This window comes from Pelodiscus sinensis, chromosome 3, assembly GCF_052426305.1.
Source record: "Pelodiscus sinensis isolate ZL-2025 chromosome 3, ASM5242630v1, whole genome shotgun sequence".
Taxonomy (NCBI): Eukaryota; Metazoa; Chordata; order Testudines; family Trionychidae; genus Pelodiscus; species Pelodiscus sinensis.
Genome location: NC_143054.1, coordinates 10,193,024 through 10,212,411, shown reverse-complemented (window position 1 = coordinate 10,212,411; position 19,388 = coordinate 10,193,024). Strand labels below are relative to the sequence as shown.

Sequence of the window (19,388 nt, the reverse complement as noted above, 5' to 3'; positions counted from 1 at the left end):
GTATTAACGTGACATATGCCATTATGTGCTAGCAATGTCCCTCTGCCATATACATTGGACAGTATTTATGCAACAGAAAAAATAGACACAAACCAAACATCAAGAATGGTAAAACACAATAATTAGTGGGAGAACATTTTGACCTCCCTGGACTCTCAGTTACAGACTTAAAAGTTGCCATCCTGAGGCAAAACAACTTCAAAACCAGGCTGCAATGTGAAACTATCAAGCTGGAATTCATATCATAATTGGGCACTATTAGAATGGGTCTGAATAAATAATTTTCCAATTTAGGTATTCTCACTTATACACATCCACCTGGATTGAATTAGCTTTGATGTAATACTTTCAACGCTGTATCCCTATTGTCTGTTTCTTTTTCTTTCCTTCATGTATCTGATGAAGTGAGTTGCAGCTCATAAAAGCTTATGCCATAATACAATTGTTAGTCTTTAGAGCCCCGCTGGATCCTGGTTTGGTTTAGTAATAATAACGATTGTTATCTAGACAGCATCATTGATCTATCTCCTAGGAGAACTTCAGAAATATACAATTGTGTAATGCAAGATATTTTTTCAAACCGATGTTTCATAAATAATTTTAATTAAGCAGTTATTTATTTTTGGTTTATCATGGAAATCTCTTTTGTTCTGATCCAAAATACACATTGGAGAATTATTACACATGTATGCATTTTATTTGACAAAACAGAAATGGCAAGAATGAAGAAATGACAGAAAGCCAAACAGAAGCGATTAGATGCTCATGTTTATGGAATTTATAAGAATGAACTCATCATGTGATGTTACAATTAACCAAGAACTAATCAATCACGTCAATTCATTCTAGGTCTTATCATAGTCTTGCTACTCTGTAAAGCTTGAACACCAGGTGGTGACAGGCAGAGTGGTGGAGACAGGCAGAGCAGACAGATCCCCAGCACGATCAGTCAGGAGAAGATGAAATCCCGGCAGAACTGATGCAGAATTTAGATGCAGGCATCAGAACACTTTACTTGAGCGTGTGTTGGGGTTTTTGTAGGGGAACAATAATAGTTCCAGAAGAGATTATTGACGCACAGGTGCAAGGGAGTACACAGATGGTTCAAGGAGTATTCTAAAGTTGTTTTGTTTAGGCTACACCAGGGATTCCCAACCTTTTTCGGTCCCTGTACCCCCTTGGCTTTTAGTAAACCTTCCCATACCCCCTATTCAATATGAAAGGAAGTAAATTATAGACTCTAGAATCCACAACTTTTTTCACTAACGCTACTACTTTTGGAATATTTCAATTAGGATAATCTAGTTATTTACCAAATATTCCCCGTCCCTCCTTGACAAGCTTCTCGTACCCCCTGGGGGTATGCATACCCCAGGTTGGGAACCCCTGGCCTACACAATGGAAACTGATCATTCCTGGTTATGGTTGGTGTTGCTTGGAGATGGCTCATAATGCAAGTAGAGAGCTTGAATATTTTGTCTACCAATTGAGGGTTTAATTACTAAAATTAGTCTGATTATTATTGTTCTGAGTGCGGACAAGAGTGGGTTCATTAGCATCAGGAACAGAGACTTCCCAATGCTTTCCTGCTCTCTGTGTCCCAAAGTTCAGTGCGATTCCTGCTTTGGAATCTCTGTTCTCTGTTCTGTATGCTAATGGAGATGTCTTTCTGTCTCATCTTCCATGCAAATGAGGCTAGGGGTCTTTCCTCAATCCTGTCACCTTTGTCCAGTGGGGTTTAGGTGTGTCTTTCCCTGCCCTTTCATTGCTTTTTACATTGGCAAAAAGCCCAAGCAGAGGCTGGGGAGAGGGATCTTCTATGAGTACTATGCCCTGGTCCCCCAAGAATACACAGTTGGTAGGTAACAATGACATGAAGGTGTGTACTCTGGTTCAGTCTCACAATAGCCCTGGGTAGTTTCTTTAGATTACAAATGTGTTCTTGTTCTCCTTCTGGATTTCACAGACCTCTCTCCGATAGGACATTAAAGAAAGCTGATGGAGTGATTTTCAGGGAAGAGACTTTAGTGCTTACCAGACAGACAGTGCTGTCAGTACTCAGGTGGGTTACACCTTCTGTCTCTCTCATCCATGGAGTGACACTTTGAACAGAATAGCTTGATTTTTTTTTTTTGCAGATTCCTAAGGCTTGCATTTTTCTATGCAAAGCTACTGCGGGCCAGTGAGAAAAAGATCCCTGCTTCTGAAAATGATTTGAATGTCCAGCCACGATTTGGGTATTGGTATTCTTGCAACATTGTGCAAAACTCCATGGTCTTTGTGCAAAACATCTTGTGTCCTCTCAGATTGTGTAAGACACGTTAGTCCGCAGGGGTTTGTGTAAAATGTCTTGGGACATCTAACGAACACAGGCTGGTTTAGCTCTGATCAGCAACTTACTTCTTAAGGCCCCTTTCTGGTGGCCTCCCTGAGGAGTGTGGTCCTTCACCAGCTTGACTTAACTCTGTGTCCTTCCTCATGTGGTAATTTCTGCATCAGCCGTTTGAGCTGCCTGCAGAAATGTCTATTTTGCAGGCAGGAGAGATTCTTTATTTACAGTTTTTTCACATCATAGAATCATAGAATCATAGAATAATAGGACTGGAAGGGACCTCGAGAGGTCATCGAGTCCAGCCCCCCGCCCTCAAGGCAGGACCAAGCTCCGTCTACACCATCCCTGACAGATGTCTATCTAACCTGTTCTTAAATATCTCCAGAGAGGGAGATTCCACCACCTCCCTTGGCAATTTATTCCAATATTTGACCACCCTGACAGTTAGGAATTTTTTCCTAATGTCCAATCTAAACCTCCCCTGCTGCACTTTAAGCCCATTACTCCTTGTCCTGTCCTCAGAAACCAAGAGGAACAAATTTTCGCCTTCCTCCTTGTGACACCCTTTTAGATATTTGAAAACCGCTATCATGTCCCCCCTTAATCTTCTTTTTTCCAAACTAAACAAGCCCAGTTCATGAAGCCTGGCTTCATAGGTCATGTTCTCTAAACCTTTAATCATTTGGCATCAATTTTCATACAAACATCCTTTGATGATTCTGTATGTTTCATAGCTCATCACACCCGAACATAAAGTCATTTGACTCATTCATTATTTATAATGTTTTCATTACTTATAATGTTTATAACAATTAAATCTATAGTTAGACAAACCACTCTACATGGCACTGTACTAGTAGCTGGATACGCTCTTCTTTTCGTTTGTAAAATAGCAGGATTACATCATGAATTTAAAAATGCTCACAGTCCAGAATAACAATATAAGCTGCCTCTGCACCCGTCAGAACATTGATCAGGCTATGTTGTTGTCTAGGCCCCTATATTACATTTTAGCAGAGTTCACCTTTCGAATTTTCATTTCATATTGGCTTCAAATTTATCACTTTATTTGATATAAACCAAAGCTTTTGTTACATTTTTTATAATTAGGTAGGCATTATTGGTGATGCAGTACAGTGTTCCCCTGAAGATTTTCCATCCATAAGCAGAGTAAGTTTTGACAGGTGAACCAATAGTGAGGTCATCATGTACACTTGTTCAGATGTGTGTCACTTTGGCACCCAAGTTATTAACAAATATATATTTTTAAAAACATAGCTCAGTGGTTTGCACATTGGCCTGCTAAACCCAGGGTTGTGAGTTCAATCCTTGCAGAGGCCATTTAGGGATTTTGGGGCAAAAATTTGTCAGGGATGGTATTTGGTCCTGCTGTTAAGGCAGGGGACTGAACTAGATGACCTTTCAAGGTCCCTTCCAGTTCAAGGAGATAGGCAATCTCCATATATATATATATATATTGTGGAAGCACAGGGAATTGGTATGTAGCCATTTCAGGTTTGTCAGCAGTGAAGCAAGAGTCAAGCTAACTCTAACCCTAACAACGGGAGATCTGTAAAAGATCTCGCTTCTTGTCTGGTTTTAGGAGATAAGGATAGAATACTGACTCTTGCAGGGACTTTGAGATAAGGAGCATCTGGGTGGAACTAAAATAACTGTTAGCCATTGGTGTTTGTAATGGGAAGGAGACTAATTGTTTATTGCTATTATATGTAATGGACAGTATATAAACTGCTTCATAATTGCGTAACCCCTCCTGTTGGCTAGCCCAGTGGGAGGTTATTCAGCATAGGGGAAGCTTGTGACTTCTTACACCACTGTGGGGGGAGGGCTAGGCCTGAGGCTGCTTGGTGTGCTCTGCGTTGTGTATGTGTGAGTGCACCTCAGACCAGACCCACTCCGACAAATCACCAGGAACAGGCTTTATTCTGTAAAAAACATAGAAGAGGAAAACAGTTCAGCAGCCCCTTCTCTCAGCATGCAGCCTGTGTGCTGCTTCTAGCACAGTCCTTGCTGACACCCTGCTGGGGGCAGAGGGCGCATCCTGGCAGGAACCAGGAAGTTCTCCCAACATGCTGCAGTTTGTAGTCCACAACTTGTAGTTCCCAGGGCTGCTGCTGAAACACACTGGACCTTGGGCTACAATTGCTTGCATTCAAAGATATGCCAGGGAAGGGGGTGGGGGGGGGGGGGCTGTCCTTCCGGGGGGGCTGCCCTCCCCCCCTTGCCCAAATCAGTTTTTCCCTTGCTGCAGCTCATAATAAAACTGCCTCTGGCTACTTGTTGCTTAAAAAGGCAGAGTGAAGGCTTGTTTCCTTCCACTCTCTCTCTCTCTCTCTCTCTCTCTCTCTCTAAATGTTATGGAAGAAAGAGTACTAAAACAAGGGATAATTAACAAGGTGCATAGCTTGAAATGTTTACTTAATACGAAGTCAAATAAAAAGAAAAGTAACACTGCAAAGTTTTCATTATGCTAGATTAGCCTCAAGGCTGCTCTAAATCTGTCCTGTCCACAGTCCCATAGAAGTCATGGGAGGCCAGGAAGAAGCCAACTACAACACTGCTCATTGCTTTAGTTTTCCTCCAAAATGCTCCCCTATTCCAGGAGCCTGGAGGGGAGGGCACACACACCACAGAGCCATTTCATTGGCTCTAAGCAAGATAGACAGTCCCCTACCTACCCTGGGAATAAGACCCAAGTAGGGAAGGGAGATCACTGCCTTTAGGATAAGTTTGTGCCACCAAAGTGCCAAGTGCTTCTAGGACAAGAGAGAATTGAGCCTGTTATTCATTGTTTTATCTGTATTGTGAGGCTCTAAGGATACCCAGATCATGGGCAAATAATAAACAGTGTTCGTCAATATTTTGCAAACATCAACCCATATTGCCTGACTTTGGAGAATCTCTTTATGTGTAGCAGAATGTTGGTAAGAGACTATCAGGGAGGTCATAAAGTTTACATAGTTGGTGTGGCAGAATGTGATCATTTAAATTACATATCTAGGTATGCAAATGTAACCCATGCACTTAATAGGGAGCTATCCCTTTAGGAGACCCCTGTGCGGGAGGTAGGAGTGAGTTGAGCGTTACTGTTGCTGAACAGATTTAGCACTCCACCCAGAAGCTTTTGGAGGTGGGCCCAATAGTTTGGGGTCAGACTTCAGGAGGAAGCAGGCAGGATAGCTGCTTTTCTAAAGCCTGTGTGAGCTGGAAGTAGCTAAGCCAGGAGCAGAGAACTGTGCAGCAGGTAGTGATGTTGTTAACCCTCTACCAGTGATCAGGGCAATGCTACTTCGAGCTAGGAGAACCTGGGAGGGGAAATAACTTCTGTGTGAATTGTTTGCTTTAAATGCTGTTTTGATTTTAGTCAGACTGTTCTAGTTCATTTTCTCAATCCATGTGTTTTTTCCAGCTCCTCTGTAAATGTAGCAATGGGGAAAAGAGTCATTTCTATCGTGTGGGTCTCAGGTTTTTTGTATTTTCTTGTACTAGGGTTTCTTTAAGTCTGTTCACTTGTGAGCTAACTGACTAGTAATCAGTGAGCTGTCTGCCTAGCAGTGACCCTAGCAGAGGAAGAGTCTGCCTGGACTCCAACTGAGGATTCCCTACAAGCAAGTGGAGAGAGACATCAGACTCAGCGTATGGTGCAGTTTTGATGATCAGAGGCACACACTGAGACGTTGGTGAACCAAATCTAAGCTGTTGGGACCATTCCGTCTTTTCTTACTGTGTTTGTGTGGACTGAACTGTTCACATTTCACTTTTACTTTTCTCTTTACTTATGTTTATTGTAATTCTAGCTATTATTTGTGGGGTATAAAATAGCTGTGTTCTGTTGTAAGAATTAGATTATTTGTTTCTTCATAAAATTGTATAAAGTTATTTAATTAAATTTATTCTTTTGGAACTTGAATGTAGGGAGGCTGACACTGTGCAATCTTTGCTGAAATACCTTAGGGTATGTCTACACTACCCCGCTAGTTCGAACTAGCGGGGTAATGTATGCATACCGAACTTGCTAATGAAGCCCGGGATTTGAATTTCCCGGGCTTCATTAGCATAAAGCCGGCACCGCCATTTTTAAAAGCCGGCTAGTGCGAACCCCGTGCCGCGTGTAGCCGCGCGGCACGGGGTTCGCACTAGCCGGCTTTTAAAAATGGCGGCGCCGGCTTTATGCTAATGAAGCCCGGGAAATTCAAATCCCGGGCTTCATTAGCAAGTTCGGTATGCATACATTACCCCGCTAGTTCGAACTAGCGGGGTAGTGTAGACATACCCTCACAGACTAAACTCTGGGTCTCCAGTACTGCAGTGGAAGTGGGGGTTTCTTTAGACGCTGGAGAAAGGCAGTGATGTCTAGCCACTCCGGTTACACAGGCAGGCTGCTACCTCCATTATGCTTAAATATTGTGACTTCTAAACAACAGGTGCTTTGTGTATTGCAGCGAATAGTTTTTAAGGTACTGGGGCTGTTCATGCGACTACACACAATGCTCGCTAACATATACTGACAGATTGGGCCGTTGGCCTCCTAACCCAGCCATAGTTTGGAAAAAAGAAGATTAAGGGGGGACATGATAGCGGTTTTCAAATATCTAAAAGGGTGTCACAAGGAGGAAGGAGAAAATTTGTTCCTCTTGGTTTCTGAGGACAGGACAAGGAGTAATGGGCTTAAAGTGCAGCAAGGGAGGTTTAGATTGGACATTAGGAAAAAATTCCTAACTGTCAGGGTGGTCAAATATTGGAATAAATTGCCAAGGGAGGTGGTGGAATCTCCCTCTCTGGAGATATTTAAGAACAGGTTGGATAGACATCTGTCAGGGATGGTGTAGACGGAGCTTGGTCCTGCCTTGAGGGCGGGGGCCTGGACTCGATGACCTCTCGAGGTCCCTTCCAGTCCTATTATTCTATGATTCTATGATTCTATGTTTGCAGAGCCTACACATATGTGGCATTCCAAAAGCCGCTCTTCGTGATGCATGTATCTGTAAAATGCCATGCACACCTGTGTGTCTGACTAACAGAACCAACAAGTCAGTCATGAGAAATGTTGTCTGTGCATTTGGCCAATCAAGTGTATAATCAATGTTGTGCAGTTGGGCATGCTTTACCAGTGCCCCTCTGAGGAGGCTACCCAGCTTCCTTCCCCCAGTGTCTGAGCCAGGCAGCCTTGGCCCCTGGAGCAGCTGCCTTCCTGCCTTGCAGCTGTGGCCCCAACCCCCAGCAGCAGCCGCCCACCTGCCACATCGCCGTGGTCCCAAACCCTGGCGGCAGCCCCCACCTGCCATGCGGCTCCAACCCCTGGCAGCAGCTGCCTGCCTTGTGGCCGCAGCCCCAATCCCTACCAGCCCCCTACCCACCATGTGGCTGTGGCCCCAGTCCTCGCGGCAGCCGCTCAGCCACCTACGGCACCAACCCTGGCAGCCCTCTGCCCGCCCATCACATGGCCCCGCCTGCCAGAGCAGCCACACCACTCACCTTCCAGGAAGGTGAGCACTGCTGTGTGGCTCTGGGAAGGAGGTGGGCTGGCTTAGAATTTTTCGTGCGTGGCTCCGCAGGCGCGCACCTTAGAAAGAACACTGGTGCAGGAAGCAATTTCTGAAACTGACGCTACTAGACACTGTCTTTTATTTAACCCATTGTCAATTACTTACAAGGTTTCCAAACTTAAAATATTTGAAGTGGCTGGTGCTGTGAGATGCAGACCATTTCTTTAAAGCAACAAGCTTTAAAACCCTGCTGAGGAAAACCAGTCTCTCCAGTGTATTACTAGGTACAAAAATGCTAGGCCTGATTACCTGTGAATACATCTGATCCAGCAGAATTCTGGGGACTACAGCAGCAGGGGACCAGGAAGTCCACTTGAAAGCTCCCAGCTGTTTAAAGTGATATCACCCAGTTTCTATGCACCACATAACTATTATATGTATTTGATTCTTTTAACCAATTTAACCTTCCTTCCTTCCTTCCTCTTTAGATTTTTCAGGAGGCATGAGGGATCCGTCTAAAAAGGCTTTTATGCAAATTAAGCACAGGATAGTTAAATCCCTGTTTCATTTGCAGTGTCGACCTGCCTAATCTGCATCCCTCTGCCGACAGAGGGATGCAGTCCAGACATACCCTAGAAGACTGGCAACAGTGTGATTATTGATTAAAGTCTCAGTAATCTATTAGCCTGAATGTATGGCTGGCCCTTTGGAATCAAAAGAACTCTTTGGTTGATGAAATTGGTTTTCAGAAGCCATTCATCATTGAATTCCATGTTTTGTGTGGTGATACAAGTACTTGAATGCCAAAGGAAACTGCTTCTCTAGCTTCCTGTTAGCCAGTGAGGAGAAACAAGTTTACTTTTGTTGCTGGTTTGATATATCTTTTGGGGGGATAAACCACCAGTTTGGGGATGTATCTGCCCTATTCTTCAGTAGTTTGTCCTGAATTTGTTATGACCGAAGATGCACTGCTACCCTATGTGACCCACAGAGGTACACCAGGGACGGGCAAGATATGGCCTGTGGTATAGATCCAACCCACCAATCAGGACCTGAGGGTGGGGGAGTACACGAAGTGTCCTCCCACCACTAGGGGTGTGTGGCACCTAGAGGTTCCCTCTAGGCATTGCATGCCCCTGGCAGGATGGGTTGAGGGGACAAGAGACTTTGTGCACTCCCCTACCCCAAGCCAATTGGAGTCTGGGGGTGGTGGTTTGCACAAAGTCTCCTTCCCCTGCCAGGGGTGCATGGCACCAGAGAGAACCACCAGCTGTTCAAATGGCTGGCGGTTCCCTCTGGGCACTGTGTGCCCCTGGCATAGCAGGGAGGGAGGCCGAGAGATGAAGTTATGATGACTTCAGTGGAGTTACCCGTGACTTATGACACCAAGGCCATGTCTTTGCTAAATGGAAGATCGAGGTTACCATGAGCGATTTAGTGAGTCTAGTTAAGATTCACTAAATAGAACTCAGAGGGCACCCTCATCGGCAGCCCATACTCCTGCTAAGGGAAGCCGATAGGAACATTTGCTCCCATTGGCCTTCCACTGTGGGGAGGATGGGAAAACTCAAAACAAGTTATGTCAACTCCAGCTATGTAATTAATGTAGCTGGAGTTGCGTATCTTGATATGACCTTCCCCTTTAGTGTAGACCAGCACTCAGTGTAAAAGTGAGCAGAATCTAGGCTCAAAGCAACTTAGATTGATTACCTCTGTTCTCCTCATTGTGGACTGTCATAAATAGGAGCTGCTAAGGAGAGTCAGACTTACCTGAAGAGTGAAGAAAGGCTTAAGCAACTGGAAATGCACCTAAGCAGAGGGCTCAGGCATTCAGCCAATGAAAGGCAGATAGGAATTTCAAATTGAGAGGGGGTGTGTGTTCTTTCTCTCTTCTTTGTTTGATATCAGAGCTGTTTTTTCCAGATATGGAGGGGATGGGCTTTCCCACGAATGGACTTATTGAAATGTGTAAGTAGGGAAAAGTTTAGATAGTCCATCAGGTTTTATTGTTTACCTTCTTTGGGGTGTTGGAAATCATGTCTGAGCTGGTTAATTGTTTTTCTTTGTTGTAACTAAGGATTACAGCTCAGGGATTTTCCCTGAGTCAATGTCACTTCATGGCTATCTTACATCTAGTCATTTACTATGGTTGCAACAGTAGTTTTGTTTTGATAATAAAACCGGCATTGGTTGATTTTTTTCAGGTATTTAAAAGGGTGTCACAAGGAGGAGGGAGAAAAATTGTGCTCCTTGGCCTCTGAGGATAGGACAAGAAGCAATGGGTATAAACTGTAGCAAGGGAGGTTTAAGTTGGACATTAGGAAAAACTTCCTAACTGTCAGATTGGTTAAACACTGGAATAAATTGCCCAGGGACGTTGTGGAATCTCCTTCTGTGGAGATATTTAAGAGTAGGTTAGATAAATGTCTGTCAGGGATGATCTAGATGGTGCTTGGTCCTGCTATGGAGGCAGGGGACTGGACTTGATGACCTCTCGAGGTCCCTTCCAGTTCTAGTGTTTTACGATCCTGTGATTGTTGTGTCCTTAAGTTTATGTGCTTACTTACCCAGGCAGAGTCTATTGTTCTCTGCTGATTCCCTCAGTTTGTCTTCCCAACTCCAAGCAAAACAGAGGTTGGGGCAGGCTGAAGAACTTTGCCTTAGGGAGGAGATTCCCAAGTGATGTCTTCCCTAAAGAGGGGTTATTTTATATTTTCTTTTATTCACTTGGATGGTGGCAGCAAGAAATCAGTCTTTGGGGTTTTTGTGGAGCTCAGAGGGACTGAGATCGAACAAGTTTGTCTCTGGGAGTGTTAGAGACAGGTTTTACAGAGCTCATTCTACTAGCCGGCTCCCCATCTCTGCACTCGGAGGCTACGTCTACACTGGCATGATTTTCCGAAAATGCTTATAACGGAAAAGTTTTCCGTTATAAGCATTTTCGGAAAAAGCGCGTCTAGATTGGCAGGATGCTTTTCCAGAAAAGCTCTTTTTGCGGAAAAGCGTCCTTGCCAATGTAGACGCGCTTTTCTGCAAAAAAGCCCCGATCGTCATTTTCGCGATCGGGGCTTTTATGCAGAAAAGAAATCTGGGCTGTTTACACTGGCCCTTTTCCGAAACAGTTTTCTGGAAAAGGACTTTTGCCCGAACGGGAGCAGCATAGTTTTTCCGGAAAAGCACTGATGATTTTACATTAGATCATCAGTGCTTTTCCGGAAATTCAAGGGGCCAGTGTAGATAGCTGGCAAGTTATTCCGGAAAAGCGGCTGATTTTCCGGAATAAGTGGCCAGTGTAGACACAGCCGGAGTGTCGGGTTCGGGGAATTGAGCCATGACATGTACAGTGGTGTTTCAGAGCAGAGGGATAGTCCAGTGTTTCTCAACTTTTTTTTTATAAATTACCCCTTTAAAAAAATTATAAGTACCCCAAGTACCAAGAGTTTTCAGACACACAATTACTTTTTCTACTATTGCAACACATTTGTTTAAACAACGTAATCATAGCCGGGTGGGCGATGACATTTTTGGGAATAAAAAGTACAAAAATAATAAAACACTGTAAAACTTAAAACAAAAATTCAGTTCTCTCCAATTTTCAGTTGTGTTGAAGTACCCCCCAGACTTCTCTCAAGTACCCCTAAGGGTACTTTTACCACTGGTTGAGAAACACTGGAATAGTCTAGTTGAAATAGAGAACTGTGGTAAAGGCAACACACTGTACAGTTCAGCTGGGACTGAACCAAGCTCCTCTGAAACCACAAACTGTTAGGATTTGTAACAACTGTACACAATAAGGACCTATTCATAGGAGCTCTTGGAAGCCTGCAGAGATGTGTGAATTGTGGTTTACATATAGCCATGCGTGGTATTAACGTGTTATTTTGAATTTAATTTGAAAAAACTAATTGGATTCTAAAAGAAGAATGCTAGAAATAGCCCCCTTGCTTCCCATCAACACACATGCACACATGATGATCTTACACCAGCTTGCTTTTATTAAAAGGAAAGTAACAAATTTTATATGTGTAATACAAGGGCTCCCTTCTGGAGTTTCTCTACCTCACAAGGTTCTTTTCAGCCCAAATGAATGAGACTTCAAGGTTCCATTGAGGCAGGATCTGATGATTTTAGAAGCAAGTGGCTGTCTCCCAGATTCCTGGAGATCCCCCCAGGCAATCAGTCAAACTCTTGCCTGTACAAAGGAAAGAGAGTCAGATATTTGATGTTTTCCCATAGAAAAGGATTATACGTTGTTTGATTTGAAATCATATGGCATGGGGAAAAACGGCCCAGTCACTAAATGAAGTTCTTGGTTAATCCCAGCACAAGAAAGTGGCCACATTTTGTTACAGAATTATAACGGACATAGTATCTAAAATGCTGAACTGGCTGTCTACAACAAAGACTAAAGTTTAGAAAAGCATGACTCACTCACGTAGTAGGGTGTTTTATTAAGTGCACTATGTCTACAACTGAAGCTAAATTGACAGTTAGGTACTGTAATTTAGCCTTTTTGAGTTGGGGTCTACTGACCTACCAAAAAGTCAGTCGGGGGCCACACACAAGTGAGAAGCAAAAAATCCCCCAAACAAAAAACAAAACAAAACCCAAACTAACACTGACATGGCCCCTGACTGAGAAGGAGAAAGATCCTCCCCACATTCCCCTCTCACCCCAGAGCCTAGGGGGTCCCAGGCTAATAGATTTTGTGTACTTCAGCCCCACGGATACCCAATGTTGGGGCGGAGGGGGCCCTGAGCCTCAGGGGCAAGATCCAAGCAAGCCAGGCCGGCTTTAGGTTCTCCACCCCTGATTTAGATGACACATAACTAACTCTTAAAGATTGCCGGGAAATTCTAATTCTACCTGAAGCCTGACTCTGTTGGGGTACCAGTTCTATGCTAACAGCCCTGTCTGGTGAGAGAAGGGATCTCTGGGTATATTCAGGGAACTTCAGGCATGTTCTGAGCCAGGAGATCATCCCTGTAGTTGGTAGCATGGCCACTCCAGCCTCAATCCTTGGTTCCCGCTCTGCCGGCCCAAGGGCCCCCCATTTTCACATTCTTGCCCTCCCAGTGAGCTCCTCTGGTGTTTTAGTGGGTGGGAAAGTCTCTCACCCTCCCAACTGTTTCTCTAGGACCTGTTCCTGCTGCATCATGAATGTGACCAGCTGAGTGTCCTGCATTCAGTCAGAAAGAGGCGGAACAGGAACAGAAAGGGAGGCAGATGTGGAATGCGGCCGCGTTAACTTTACAAAAGGACGCTTCATGATTAAATTATTTGCATTCATGCTGGACAAAGTTAACATGGATATTGGCAAGGTTTCTATGATGACCTCCTCTGGAGAGAAAATAAAGGGCTAAGAGCTAAGCTGCTTTAAGGATGGACAGGTTCATCAGCTGTTCATGCTGCACAGCCTCCCGTTTGGAATGTGAGCTTACCTTTGGCAGCATTTGGCACCCACTAAGCATTTTGCAATGTATATGGAATTAGTGGGACATCTAAGGTAACATTTTCCCCCACGGCGTCTACATTTCCATGGGCTTATCCTAGCCTCGGAGAATCCTGACAAAGAAGAAGAGTGTTAATTATTCTCCAGAGGACGTTTAACATGGGTGTCATTTCAGATGTTGGTGGGGGGTGGGGATGACCTCTGCATGCTATGATGGGGAGAGGGGCAGTGAGGGGAAGAGAGTGAGAGAATGAGGGGAACAAACTGAGGACGGAGGCTTCAGCAGTTTTACTGACCATGCTTTGTACAAGCAAAGCACCAAATGGGTGGGGGGAACCAATCCCATCCGTGCTTCCCTCCTCCGCCCCCCCCCACCATCATCTGTATCCAGGGGCTACTAAGGCACTGGAAAACCCTACACTTTTGGGCAGAAAACTTAGCAGTTTGCTGAGAGGAGCACTGTATCTAATTCCTATATAAAAGAAAGAACATTAAAGAAATATTGGACCCACTCAGCTCTAACACTAATATATTCTGACATCTGGTTAGCCACTCCTAGCTCCCTATAAATGGCATCCTTGAGGTGTAACCCACACTTCTCTGGGTGCGATGCACTGTCCCACCTAGTTGCACCAAGACCTCTCACAGAGACAATAATGAGTTTGCTCTGCAGCCTTGGCTACTAGCCAGCTGGCTTAGCTACTAGCTAGCCAGCTCATGCAGTAGAGGGTCATGCAGTAGAAGGTTCTAGGTTTGGCTCTTTCTGCAGATGACTGGGGTCTGCCAGCCTTAGAAAGGGAAAACTGTAGGAGAGATGACAGGCATCTCCCATTCACTAATACCTGGCCAAGTCAGTCCAGTTACCTCCCAGAGTAAAACTGTCACCGTTTTAGTACTATTAAATGGTTGTAGTTCTATGCACGTTCAAGGGCAGCCTCAAAAAAGGGAGTGAAGCGATTTAATTAATAGGGCACTGACTCTCCAGCTGCACATCTTAGAACTGTCTCAAACAGAATGGGTATCCTTTGCTGCTTCTTGCCTTTAAAGTTTAAGGCAATGGTGAGCAATCTGTGGGCTGCAGACCCACTGCCTATCCCCATCCCACCTTGCTCACTGGGGCACTAGAGCCCTGCACTTATCTGCTCCTCCTCTCTCTCCAAGCACTTTCAGAGTAGCTATGAATTGCCTAATTTGCACTCCGTCTATGCCCCTCCCACTCCCTTCCAGAGTTGGAACACTGTGCATCAGCTGTTTGTGGCGTTCCAGATCTGGCAGGGAGAGACGAGCAGGAATGGAGCATAAATCAGGTAATTGGAGTGCTCTGGAAGTGCTGGGAGGGAGAGGGAGGAGCAGGTAAGAGCAGGGCTTTGGTGCCCCAGTGTGAGTGGCACATGAGGGCATGGGGGAGTAGCCAGAAGGGGTGAGAGGCCACAGGTGGAACCCCATTTTGCCTGAACTTTTGCCTGAATGGGAGCAGCATAGTATTTCCGCAAGAAGCACTGATTTCTAACAGTAGGAAGTCAGTGCTTTTGCGGAAATTCAAGCGGCCAGTGTAGACAGCTGACAAATTTTTCCGGAAAAGTGGCTGATTTTCTGGAAAAACTGGCCAGTCTAGACACAGCCTGAGGGGATATGGATTTTGTTTTGACTGATCATAATTCAGACAAATCTCAATGTTTTTTTTCTTGGAAGCAGCTGCTAGAGCGCATAAGAAAAATTAGAATAATTTTTCTAATGGAAAATGTTAGACAGTCCCAATCCAGGCTCCTAGTTGTCCCTTTGTGTCATCGTTTGTTTTCATGTATATCTTACCTGGGGCATCCAGGAGCACCAAGAAGACAACAGCAAAGAGCAGATGGAGGATCTTCATGACTTAAGCTTGGCTGGGGATTCAGTGCCGCTAGAGAGAAGAGACACCAAGATAAAAAAGAGACAGAAGACACCGGGGATTGCGACATGCTGAGCTGTGTAAATATATCGTTAAATCAATTTACATTTTAATATGTGTTCTGCAGTCTCTCAAGAACAGTGTTTGTTAGCCATACAGCACAACAGACATCCTAGAAGGACTTCAGAGAAATACAATTGTGTGAAACGAGCTGTTTTGAAGGAATGACATTCCAGAAATAATTTAAATTAACCAATCACTTCTGTTGTGTTTCTCCCTGGAATCTCGCTCTGCTTAACCAAAGTATACACTAGAGAAGTACTGGATATTTTATATTTTATTATCCAAATTATAATAGAAAATAAGAAATTACAGAAAGCAAAATACAAGTGGCTGGATGTACATGTTTATGCAATATCTAAGAATGAACAAATCATGTGATTGACCAAGAAATCATAAATCACATCAATTTAAGGCCTTATCACACCCTTATTACTGCGGAAAACATTGTGCCAGTTCTGTACTACATTAGGAAGTTGACTTCGCTACCAACATAGAACTGGGAACATTTAAATGCAGATTTTTGTTCCCTTCTGATCAGTCTGTTCACCAATGGAATTATGGGAGTGCCTGTACCAAGGCAACCAAAGAGCCAGACACATCATGCAGATGCTGATTTAAATCAGCAGTTTTCAGCCTCTTTTTAATCTTGCCCAGCATTAGCAATGATTTTACCTGCACCTGCCCCTTTACAATAGTGAGGATACTGCCACCTAGCTGTGATGATGTGCTTGTGGGATTGGGGGTCTTTTAAAGCACAATATTATCTCCGTAGCCACACAGGTCTCAGGCCTCTATTTTTAACTTTAGCACCAAAGACTGCTCGTGGGTATTGTGAACCCGAGCACCAGGTCACAATCTCACCCACTCATGGGGTTGCAAAGGAGGGCGGAATTTGACTTGTGAATAGGCACTTCGGAGCTCAATCCGGTTCACTCAGATTTCTCCTGGCTATGCACAATGCCACTGAAAGTTGGCTTAGGTTTCCCTCTGTTGTGAGGGGGAAGGGCAGCTGCGCCGAATTTGAGTGAGTGACGCTGAGACACTTGTATTATTACTTAATTACAAGAAGGCTCAACATTGCCCTGGGGAAAGTGTGTCAGGTCTCTTCCCTGGGCTGACAACCTCTCGTTAACAACCTATTCTAATTTCCCCAGAATTTCTGCTCTGTCCTCCAATTTTGGTCACTCTCATGAAACATTCAAAGGTAACTAAATATTCAAATAGTGGAAAAAATGTTTCCCTTTATGGACATTTAAGAACTTCTCCCTCTTTTTGCCCAAGTGCAGAGAGCAGAGTTGTGGCACATGTACATCTATATATGTTCTAACACAGCCCTTAAAGCAAATAAGAATTCACAGAAAGGAGAAGGAAGGTGATTAGAGCATCAGCATTATGACAGCGCAGGAGTCGGGATCTGTCCCCATCCCTCACTGTTTGTTTTGGTGTTTTCTGAGCCTGTCGCTGTTGGCTGTGTTGAAACAGCACCACGGAGGCCCCTGTTTCATGCAGCTACAGCCCCACTTATTGCCTTTCTTCTTCTTTCCTCTCCCTTTTCTCCATCTCCTCTCTGCATTCTACATTCCCTTCCCTCCTGCCCTGCTCTCTTTCCCTGAACTCCTGATCTGCCTTCCCTAGTCCTGTCTCTCCCTTAACCCGTCTCCTTTCATTCTTCACCTTAACTCTTTCTTTCTTTCTTTCTTTCTTTCTTTCTTTCTTTCTTTCTTTCTTTCTTTCTTTCTTTCTTTCTTTCTTTCTTTCTTTCTTTCTTTCTTTCTTTCTTTCTTTCTTTCTTTCTTTCTTTCTTTCTTTCTTTCTTTCTTTCTTTCTTTCTTTCTTTCTTTTCTACCCCCTTTCTCGCTGTCATCACTCTTAACTCTGTAAATCCTCCCAAACTGTATTTCCCCTAATCTTGAGTGTAGCTCATCAATGGGTGGTTAACTAATACAGGACCATAGAGAGCACACCTCTGGATAGACAGGATTTCTTGATAAAATAGAATTTGGATAGCTAGAATTAACCTGCAGACGGTTTTAACTTAGGCAGCTTTAAAATAACCAACTTTTTTTTTGGGAGGGAGGGGTGTTAAACACGACGCATGTAGCTTTTCTACTTTTCCATTCAAACTGTCAGATGAATTCTCCATTTCAGCCTCACTAAACTTGGTTTCTCGAGAGACCTAGAAAGTTCATTCAATTAGTTCACTCACTCAGTGGGTTCTGACAGTCATATTCTTCTCTTTCTTGATCTCTCAGCTGTGTCTCTAGACAGGACTTAAAAGGAAGAGGTGGCAGGGTGATTATTAGAGAAGTGACTGTAATAGTTACCAGACACAAGGCGTTTCCAGTAGCCAGGTGATGACAGTCCTGCTCACCGTCTCTTTCGTCCAAGTAGTTGAGCACCAGGGAGTTACACCTTGACCCAACCACCCTGTCTTATACAGTGGTTGAAGGCTTGGTTTTTGTCTTGGCAAAGCAGCTGTGGGCCAATCAGAAGGTGAACTCTGCTTTTGGGGAAGATGTGAACTGTCACCACAAACTGAATGTTGCGCTTCTTGCAACTTTGGCCGTGGAAAATTCCATGGTCTTTGTGCAAAAGATCTTGTGCCATCCCAGGTTGTGTAAGACACATTGGTCCACCATGATTTGTGCAAAACATCTTGGGACGTTTAACGAATACCTGCTGGTTTAGCTCTGATCAGCAATTTACTTCTGTAGGGTGATGCCTGGCCAACTTGACTCAACTCCATGTCAAACCTACAGTCTCAACAATAACAGTCATAAGTCCAGACACAGACTGTGTCTTGATGGACCTGACTTTCATGTTGATGTGCTATGTCTGACAAAGCCAGTGGTGCTAAGTGTCTCTCGGGGTTCATCTCATTTATGTGATGCAGGAATCTAGTAGGAAAAGTGGCTGGGCTTACTCTCCGCCTAGGAAATGTAAGGAAATTTAAAAGGGTTCTGTGATGGATGTGAAGATTACAGGCCTGCTTGCACATCTCCACTCCAGCTCCACTTAGGAAGGAACAATCAGTTCCATACATACAAGATGGGAAGCGACTGTCTAGGAAGGAGCATGGCAGAAAGGGATCTAGGGGTCATAGTGGACCACAAGTTGAATATGAGCCAACAGTGTGATGCTGTTGCAAAAAAAGCAAATATGATTCTAGGTTGTATCAACAGGTGTGTTGTAAGCAAAACTCGTGAAGTCATTCTGCCGCTCTACTCTGCACTAGTTAGGCCTCAGCTGGAATACTGTGTCCAGTTCTGGGCGCCACATTTCAAGAAAGATGTGGAGAAATTGGAAAGGGTACAGAGAAGAGCGACAAGAATGATTAAAGGTCTAGAGAACATGACCTATGAAGCCAGGCTTCATGAACTGGGCTTGTTTAGTTTGGAAAAAAGAAGATTAAGGGGGGACCATGGTAGCGGTTTTCAAATATCTAAAAGGGTGTCACAAGGAGGAAGGAGAAAATTTGCTCCTCTTGGTTTCTGAGGACAGGACAAGGAGTAATGGGCTTAAAGTGCAGCAGGGGAGGTTTAGATTGGACATTAGGAAAAAAATTCCTAACTGCCAGGGTGGTCAAATATTGGAATAAATTGCCAAGGGAGGTGGTGGAATCTCCCTCTCTGGAGATATTTAAGAACAGGTTAGATAGACATCTGTCAGGGATGGTGTAGACCGAGCTTGGCCCTGCCTTGAGGGCGGAGGGCTGGACTCGATGACCTCTTGAGGTCCCTTCCAGTCCTATGATTCTATGATCTCTGCCCTCACTGGTTTCTGTGTCACTCAGGAGTCTGGGCACTGACCCATCCTGGGAAAGAATTTCACAAGTCTCCCACTCTTGGGACATGTCTGCCCTGCAGTCGGAGGTGCATACACAGAGACACCCAAACTAGCTTGGATCTAGGTTGCTCAGTTTTTCATAGCAGCAATGCCACAGAAGCACAAGCTAGCAATTCAGGTACATATACAGAATCAGGAGTGATTTTTAGAGCCCGTGCTGCTATTCAATACAACTACTTGTATTGTTATTCCAACTAGCTAGAGGAAAGCTAGCTCGGGAACGTCTAACTGGGCTGTAGACACACCTCTGCCTGCAGTGAAAACATTCCGTGTGAACAGGATTTACGTGCAACACCCCCA

General features: G+C 44.3%; 1 long non-coding RNA gene across 1 annotated transcript; it reads right to left on the bottom strand.

Moving 5' to 3' along the window:
- Positions 1-11,811: 11,811 nt before the first annotated feature.
- LOC102456435 (uncharacterized) lies at positions 11,812-17,720 on the bottom strand. Its single transcript, XR_332967.5, has 4 exons — positions 17,567-17,720; positions 15,104-15,191; positions 13,281-13,404; positions 11,812-12,031 (listed from the first exon to the last, which is right to left on the bottom strand). It is a non-coding gene; the product is annotated as an uncharacterized LOC102456435 (long non-coding RNA).
- Between the last annotated feature and the right edge of the window lie 1,668 nt (positions 17,721-19,388).